The following is a 9,361-nucleotide window of genomic DNA, read 5'->3' as shown; positions in this document are numbered from 1 at the left end:
TGACGGTGCCGCGCCGGGCTGCGGTGCTGCCGCGGGGGAGAGGCCGCCCCGGCAGCGCTTTGCTCCAGCGAGACCTGCTCAGGGACCGTTAACGGCCCGGGAGAACGTTGGGGGCAAAAGGCGCTCCCTGTAGCCTCTGGGAGAGACGGCGCGGGAGGAAACGGAGCCTCGGGTGGGGGGGTGTGGGGACACTGGGGCAAGACGGGTGGGACGGCAGCGGCGGTAGGAAAGGTCCGTCGCACAGGGACACCAACTGAACAGCTAGAACTTCCTGCTAGAAGCTCAAACCTCAGCCCTTGACTGCCACTGGAGCAGGAGTCCAAATCTAGTACGAAAACCAAGCATACAGAGATGGAATTATTGACTCTTTTTCTCCCTGTTTTGCAGCATGAACGGGACAGACTTGCAAGCAGTTGAAGAAAAACTGGTATGGGAGAGAAAACGTCCCGTTTACAGGACAACATACTCTGTGAATGAAACTTTATTTCATGAGCTCATGAAGAAACACAACAAACCAACAGCGCTCGGTCCCCTTTGCCCAGACTAGGCTATTCACGTGAATTCACTTATTCACCACTCAGGTCTTGAGGTTTCGTAACTTACAACCCGTAACTCTTAATTCGTGCACTTACAAGCAAACAAAAAAGAATTAATTCCCTAGCGGACGGTGAGACTGCTCATCCTTCCTCCTCCGTCACGGTGCGGGCATCCCCCGTATCACTCTGGGAAGCACGAAAGCGTCAGCAGTCCAGCTGCTGTTGGATCCGCTTCAAAGGCTTTTGGGGTAAGCTGATGTTTTTAACCCTCCAGCTAGGAAGCTTGGTCTCTACCATTTCCAAAAGGCAGCAGATTCTGACAAAATGTCATAGCGGTGATGTCCAACAGTTTGTTCAATTTTGGTTGTGATTCTGACAATCCAGCCAGTATCGTGTTTGATAACAATAGTCACTTGGTTTCGGTATGTAATAGGTGTTTCACAGCTGGTGATTAAGGATTCCAGTTCTTCAATTTGAGAGTACACAGTGTCCCGTATTGGCCCTAAGGGTACGGACCAAGTTGTAGGCAAGAATTCCACCAGCATTGATACGAGGTTTGCTTTATGGTTTCTATAAAGTTGTCCACAAGTTTCAGTGCTGTAACATTTCAGAGAGGGACAAGGACCGGTTTCGTCTTCAGATAGGCACGATGATTGATCATCAGTCAACTAAAAGTTCTATAAAGGATTCTAATGATGTTTCCCATGAAGATACGCAAATATATATATTCCCATAAATATATGTATGACCTGTTTGGCCAAAGAAACCATGATTGCGGCTGCCATAAGGAGCAAGTGGTGGCTTCTCGGCAGATTAATTCACTTGCTATTCTGTAGGAAGCCATAATCCACGTAAAGGTAGTTACAGAATTTTGGTTTCCTATGGGATCCTGATTGGTTTGAGTCATCTACCTTGGGTCCAAGCCTTCCTGGTTTACCTAAACAACCAGATCCAGCACATACCAACCCTTTTACAGGAAATAATTACATGATTAAGATGTAGTTGTAGATTATACTGCCCGATTGACACAACTACCTGGATAACACTGGATACGTGGAGAAAGGGCATTCAAGTATTTACCCGCAACCTGAGCTGAAAAGTGTATTCTAGGTGCATTAATGCCATCCGCACAGGTTAGAACCAGTATCTGTTCTGCCTCTGTAGCTCTTAACTGCCGGTATATATGAGAAAAAGCGTTACCACCCTCTGATAGAGTGTGGCACTGAGTTCCACCTGCCTGTAAGAGCTTTTATCCCATGGTTAGGGGCTGTTGGACTACAAAGAGCTATTGCAAATGTGTCAATAGAATTAGAAAAAAGCCACTAATGAAACTGCAGGTAGTATTATGATGCTAAAGGAAAAAAATCAAATTATTATCACAAATGGTAATACAGAATTGATTAGCCATAGACTACCTATTAGCAGCACAGGATGGAGTATGTGCATTATTGCATAACGGCTGCTGGGTTTATGTAAATCCAGACCAGAAAAATGAAACTGATAAAACCAAGATAAAGACACGTTTAAAAGTATTACATGAATTAAGACAGGCATCTCCCCTAAATCTATTTGGGTGGTTAACCTCTTGGGCCCCAGACTTGGGTATAGGACTATGAGCTGAAAGGCTTTTGGTTATTGTATTTGCTTTGTGATTATATATGTGTCTTTGCAGTGTTGTATCTACCTTATGCGCTCGACTTAGTACTAAAATAATGGATAATATAATGTGACACTGACGGTTAAAAGAAAAGGAGGGACTGTTAAGAAAATCCCCTTTCCTACCTATTATAACAATCAGTCTTTATAGTATGAAAGTGTTAATATGTATTAGTTGTCCATATGTATTATGTTGTATTATATACATATTAATATGTATTACGTTGTTAATATATATTCACCTTACACACTGTAATGCAATGAGGTAGTGGAGTTTTACTGGAGACTTTGGTCATGCTTAAGTAAAACAAACTGAAGGGCAGCCCGGCCCTGGAAGGAAGGACTTTGCTTCTTGGAAGCTTAGAGCTGTCCGTGAAGGATAAAGGATACCCCTGGACAACCAAGGTAGCACCCCAACCCCTGTGAAACATCTTTGAAACCCTCCAAGCATCATCTGGCATCATAGATCAGTAACTCCAGAAAGACTGACTCCATGGATGTCTGGATCAATAGGGAAGCAGCAAGAACGCTGCAAAACTGGAGTTGCTTTGCCAAGTTTTACTATGATTAGTAATGGGTAGCGTGGGTGTTAGTGATTAGTCAAGTTGTCGTGTACCTGAACATTTGAAGGGTGTAAGAACCCTGTATAAAACCACATTCAGGGTCCCCCAGTTTGGCTGGGACACAGGAATAAATATTTACCCTTGTAATTCTATACTTTGTGTCCTCGCCTCTCTCCTCAGTCAGCATGGGCCAGTTGTGAATTTTCATGACAGTAAGCCCTGCTCAGCAATAACTAAAACATAGGTGTGTTGTCAATACTGTTGTCATTACAAATCCAGAACATAGCACCATACAAGCTACCATGAAGAAAATTAATTCTATGCCAGCCAAAACCGGCACGCACAGGCACCGTTATAATTAAAGGCACGTACACATGTTCAGTTGCAGATACAGGCATAAAATACATATAATTACAGATACAATTAGAGTCACAGACACCATAACATGCACCATTATAGATGCAAGACAACTCACACAAATCGTTACACGTACAATTGCAGATACAATTACAGATAAAGACACAATGACACGTACAATTGCAGATACAAGCATACATTCCATTACACCTACAACTACAGCTACTGCTCATGGTACCATTACCAACAGAGGTGCCATTAAACAGGTGCTGATCCAAAAGCAATTGAAGATACACATACAGATACCAGTACAGACGCAGATACAGGTACAATTAGACATGCAGGTACCCATGTAGACACCACTACAGATACTGATACCAACGTAGGTAGAGACAGCGATGCTGGTACCATCAGAGATGCTACTGCAGATGCAGATGCCATTGTAGGTGCCACAGCAGACGCAGATACCCCTGCAGATACCCCCCTGCAGAAACACATACAATTTCAGATGCAATTGCAGATGGAGGTGCCATTGGAGATCCAGGTGCCACTCCAGATCATAGAATCATAAAATCATAGAATGGTTTGGGTTGGAAGGGACCTTTAAAGGTCATCTAGCCCAACCCCCGCCCTGCAATGAGCAGGGACATCTTCAACTAGATCAGGTTGCTCAGAGCCCCGTCCAACCTGACCTGGAATGTTTCCAGGGATGGGGCATCTACCACTTCTCTGAGCAACCCGTTCCAGTGTTTCACCACCCTCATCGTAAAAAATGTCTTCCTTATATCTAGTCTAAATCTACCCTCTTTTAGTTTAAAACCATTACCCCTTGTCCTATCACCACAGGCCCTACCAGAAAGTCTGTCCCCATCTTTCTTATGAGTCCCCTTTAAGTATTGAAAGGCCGCAATAAGGTCTCCCCGGAGCCTTCTCTTCTCGAGGCTGAACAACCCCAACTCTCTCAGCCTTTCCTCGTAGGAGAGGTGTTCCATTCTTCTGATCATGTTTGCGGCCTTCCTCTGGACCTGCTCCAACAGGTCCGTGTCTTTCCTGTACTGAGATACCCTGCATGTGCCATTGCAGATGTAGACAAAATTGGAGATGCAGATACCCTTGCAGGTAGAGACAGATGCAGATACCATTTCAGAGGAAGGTTATCTTTGTAGACGCCATTGCAGCTGCAGATAAAATTCAAGATGCAAATGCAGATGGAGATACCTTTGCAGATGCAGATAGCATGGCAGATGAAGACACTGGTGCAGCTATGCTTGCAGATGCACAGAAAATTGCAGATGCCCATACAGGTGCAGATACCATTGCAGATGGAGAGATATCATTGCAGATACTGATACATGTACGCTTACGGAAACCATTGCAAGTACATGTGCAGATACAGATACCATTACTGATGTACAGTTACAGGTACAGTTATGGATACATACAGAATACGAGACATAGATGCTGGTACCATCAGAAATACAGGTACTTGGTACCATCACAGACACCATCACAGGTACTGATACAATTACAGACACAGATATCAATTAAATATGGAGATACAATTGCAGTTACAGGAAAGAAATATAAAGAATTGACGATACCATTACAGACTCCATTGCTGATGCTATAGCAGATACACACACCATTGCAGATGTCGATGCCGCAGCAGGTGCAGATACCATTGCAAAGACCATTCCAGATCACATTGCAGATGCAGCTGAAATTTCAGGTGGAACTATAGATGGAGATGCCATTGAAGATGCTGGTGCCACTGCAGATGCGATTGCCAATGAAGATACCTTTGAAGATGCTGGTGCCATTGCAGACACCATTGCAGAAGCAGATGCCACTGCAGATGCCACTGCAGATATAGAGGGCCTTGCAGATGCAGATACCCATGCAAATGCAGAAGTAGTTGCTAATGACATTGCGCATGCAGACAGCATTGCAGACGTAGGTATCATGCAAATGCCATTGCAGTTGTGGGACATGCTCAATACCGTTGAAGGTGCCCTTGAAGATACCACAGCAAATGCCATTGAAGATACCACGCCAGATGCAGATACCGCTGCAGATGCCACTGCAGATGGAGATACTATTGTAGATGCAGAGGCCATTCCAGATGGAGGTACTGCTGCAGATGCAGATACCATTGGAGATGGTGTTGCAGATGCAGAGACAGTAGAAGAAGAACATTCGACTGGAGATAGATACCACTAAAGATACCTTTGCAGATGCCGTTCCAGCTGCAGATACCATTCCAGATGCCATTCAAGATGCAAATACTATTCCAGGTGGCATTACAGAATGAGTTCACATTGCGGAAGCCATTGCAGATACATTATCAATGCAGATACAGTTGCAGGTACCATTAGAGACACAGATACTGGCACCATCAGAAATACAGGTACTGGTACCATCAGAGACACCAATATAATTACAGACATGGACTCACATGGAATTGCAGATACAATTGCAGATGCAGGCACAAAATAAATACAATTCCAGATACAGACACAATTACACATACAATTCATGATACAAGTACAGTCACAGATACAAGGACGCATTCAATTGCACAAACAGCAGCAGATACAGCAAGTGATACCATTACTGACTGAGGTACCGTGACAGACAGAGGAACCATACACATGAAGGCATTGATGCCAACACAGCTACCATTACACACAGGTGTGCTGTTACAGGTAGAGGTACAGCTAAATTTACAGATAGCTACACAGCCAGTCACAGATAGGGATATGGATGAGGATACAGAGATGAATACCATTGCAGATACCTTTGCAGAGGCACAATCCATTTCTCATAACACTGCAGATGCAGAAACCAATGGTAGTAGCGTTGCAGATGCAGATGCCACTGCAGATTGAGATACCATTACAGATGCCAAAACAACTGCAGATACCTTTGAAGAAGCCAATTCAAGTGCAGATACAGATACCGGTGCAGATCCCATTGCAGATGCCATTCCAGGTGCAAGTAGCAACAGAGATAGCGTTGCAGGTGAACATACTATTGCAGATGGAGATACCATTGGAGGTGCAGATACCATTGCTGATACCACTACAGATGCCACTGCAGATGCAGGCACCCTTGCAGATGCAGATACCGTTGCAGATGTCATTGCAGATGTAGATATCACGGCAGATACCACTGCAGATGAAGATACCATTGCGGATACCACTTTACACTCAAATACCATTGCGTGCACCACTGCAGACAGCATTACTGGCACCATTGCAGATGCAGACACCGTCGCAGATGGAGGTACCGTTACCGATGCAGATGCCGTGGCAGATAGCATTACAGATGCAGGGACCATAGCAGATGCAGAGGATATTGCAGATGCTATTGCATTTCACATACCTGTGCAGATACTTTTGAAGATGCGTATACTGTTGCAGATGCCATTCCAGGTGGAATGCATACAGATACTGTTGCAAATGCAACAGTCTGTTGCATTTGCAGGCAACATTACAGGTGAACATATGATTGCAGATGGAGGTGCCATTGGAGAGCCCCGTCCAACCTGACCTTGAATGTTTCCAGGGATGGGGCCTCCACCACCTCTCTGGGCAACCTGTTCCAGTGTTTCACCACCCTCAGCGTCAAAAATTTCTTCCTTATATCTAGGCTAAATCTACCCCCCTTTAGTTTAAAGCCGTTCCCCCTTGTCCTGTCGCAACAGGCCCTGCTAAAAAGTTTGCCCCCATCTTTCTTATAAGCCCCTGTCCTGGTTTCAGCAGGGATAGAGTTAATTTCCTTCCTAGTAGCTGGTACAGTGCTGTGTTTTGGATTTAGGATGGGAACAAAATTGATAAGGCACCGATGTTTTAGTTGTTGCTAGGTAGTGCTTACACTGGCCAAGGACTTTCTAGTTTTTCATGCTCTACCGACTGATGCACAGGGAGCTGGGAGGGGGCACAGCCAAACTGGCCAAAGGGACATTCCATACCATGTGACGTCATGCTCAGTCCATAAACTGGGGGAAGCTGGCCGGGGGGGGCCGCTGCTCGGGGACTGGCTGGGCATCGGTCGGCGGGTGGTGAGCAATTGTACTGTGCATCACTTGCTTTGTGTATTATTACTATTATCATATTATTATCATTATCATTTTATTTCAATTATTAAACTGTTTTTATCTCAACCCACAAATTTTCTCACGTGCTTTTCCAATTCTCTCCCCCATCCCACCGGGGGGTGGGGGAGTGAGCGAGCGGCTGCGTAGTGCTTAGTTGCCGACAGGTTAAACCGTGACAATTCTTTCTTCAGAAAAAGGTCATTATTAAGTTTTTTTTAAATTACATGCAGACTGTTTCAATGCCTATGAGGCTACATGAAGGTATTTACAGAACATTCAAAATTTAACTTCTATTTTAATAGAAACATTGTTATCTATACTCCAAATCACTACTTTAAGACAATTAAAAAACCGAGGAGTTAAAGAGGGCTTAATAATGAATCATCCATTAAAATGAAAGTCTCAAATTCTGAGAAGGCCTTTAACAACAATTTTATTTCCTTAACTCCATGTTCATAAATAATTACCCAACAGTCTAAACATGAGTTTTGTAAACGATGTTCCAGGTGGATGAAATTACATTCAAACTAATCCTCTAAAATGCTTATATTTGATCATAGCTCTACAGTGGGGACCATATAAACACATCTTTATTTCTGTAGAACAAAGTAAGTAATTTTCCAGAACATATTCCCATGGCACAAACGTCAAAGGTCATCTCCATCTCCTGAAGGAAAAACAATTTTGCAAAACAAGAAAATCCTTCTATTTTAGAATTTGATCCAGATTACACCACTTAAGACTATAAAAAGAAGATTGTATTGTCATACAGACATCATCGTTCTGAAAAAACATTTTGAGATAGTAAAAAACCTAGCAGTACAGTTTACATAGCCTGTTCTTTAGGAAATTACTCTGTTCTACACCGAATTCTTTCCTACGGCTTGTTTCCAATTTTGTTCAGAAGAGATAACAGTTCATGCAAAGAGAACATGAAAAATGAATTAACTGCAGACTACAAAGGCCTATAAAAGTTCATAATCTCTTGCTGGGTAAATTACATTAGAGCATCCTTCGGGCATTTCCCCCCGTCAGTTTATTAGTCCAGAAAGAAAACCCACAGTCCTGGGTAAATGACAAAGGCGGAAAACACTGTGCCGAAGCTAAGTGAGATGGCACAAATGTCACTCACCACAGTGAATTTTAGATTCCTATTCCATTGCCCCTTCCTTTGTTTTTGTAGCTGACTAAATAAGAACAGCTGTTTTGTAACCACAAAAGCAGCCTTCAAGCAACCACTGTTTTCTGAAAGAGGCAGCAATTCTCAAAAAATTAAGCCAACTCCCTTTGCGGAAGAAATATAAAGGACCATTTCCGCCAGCGCAACTGTCCTTTACAGCTAAAGCGTACATGGACAACCTTTAGCTGTACAACTAGCTCTGGACTCCCTAATGCCACACAACTGAAGGCTAAACTAAGCTTCTTGATGACTGAATTAATACTATGAATATCTTCCTCTTAGCTACCTTTTATAAAAACATGCTTCTTGTTTAGGAACTATGACACTAGTTTTAAATCAGCTAAGACATTTGAAGTTCTGTATTTATGTAGTTTTTCTTATAAAACAGAAGAGCAATTATCTGGAGCTTAGTGCTCTGAAGCATGAATTTGTTGTGCAAAGCACCAGCTGTCTGCAGACATGAGCTCTGCAGAAGTGCAGGGTGGCGCACACGCACTCCGTGCACCCAGCACAGCCGACACACAGCTGTGCACGGTTGTCCTTACAGGTAAGTCCCAGGCTTGGCTGGTCAGTGCTTGACACCAGGCCTCTAACAGACTCCCGAGGCTTAGCGAACGCAAATTCGGGCAGGACTGCAGCATTCTAACAACGGCCATATAAATTTGAAAAGATCAGTTACACAATGCACTGTTTGTTAGTAAGTTTGAATGTTCATTCAACACTGCTACAAGCCTGATGTGAAAACTCCTGGAGAATGAATAAAAAAGGAAGGAACGCGACATTTAAGGAGCCTCCTTCGGGGCTCAGCATAAACGCTCTGCCTTCCAGGCCGCCCCCCCGCGGTACAGCAGCTCGCTGTTTCTAAGGCGAGACTCCCCCCCTAGTGGCTGGCTGCTACTGTCACTCGCGTACAAGCGCATGGAAAGGCTGCTGCCACTGTTCCGTCCGCGGAAAAACCAGCGACAAGTCC

Source organism: Pygoscelis adeliae, unplaced genomic scaffold (genome assembly GCF_000699105.1).
Source record: "Pygoscelis adeliae isolate BGI_AS28 unplaced genomic scaffold, ASM69910v1 Scaffold407, whole genome shotgun sequence".
NCBI classification, from domain to species: domain Eukaryota; kingdom Metazoa; phylum Chordata; class Aves; order Sphenisciformes; family Spheniscidae; genus Pygoscelis; species Pygoscelis adeliae.
The sequence above is the reverse complement of the archived record's forward strand: the minus strand, read 5'-3'. Positions refer to the sequence as shown.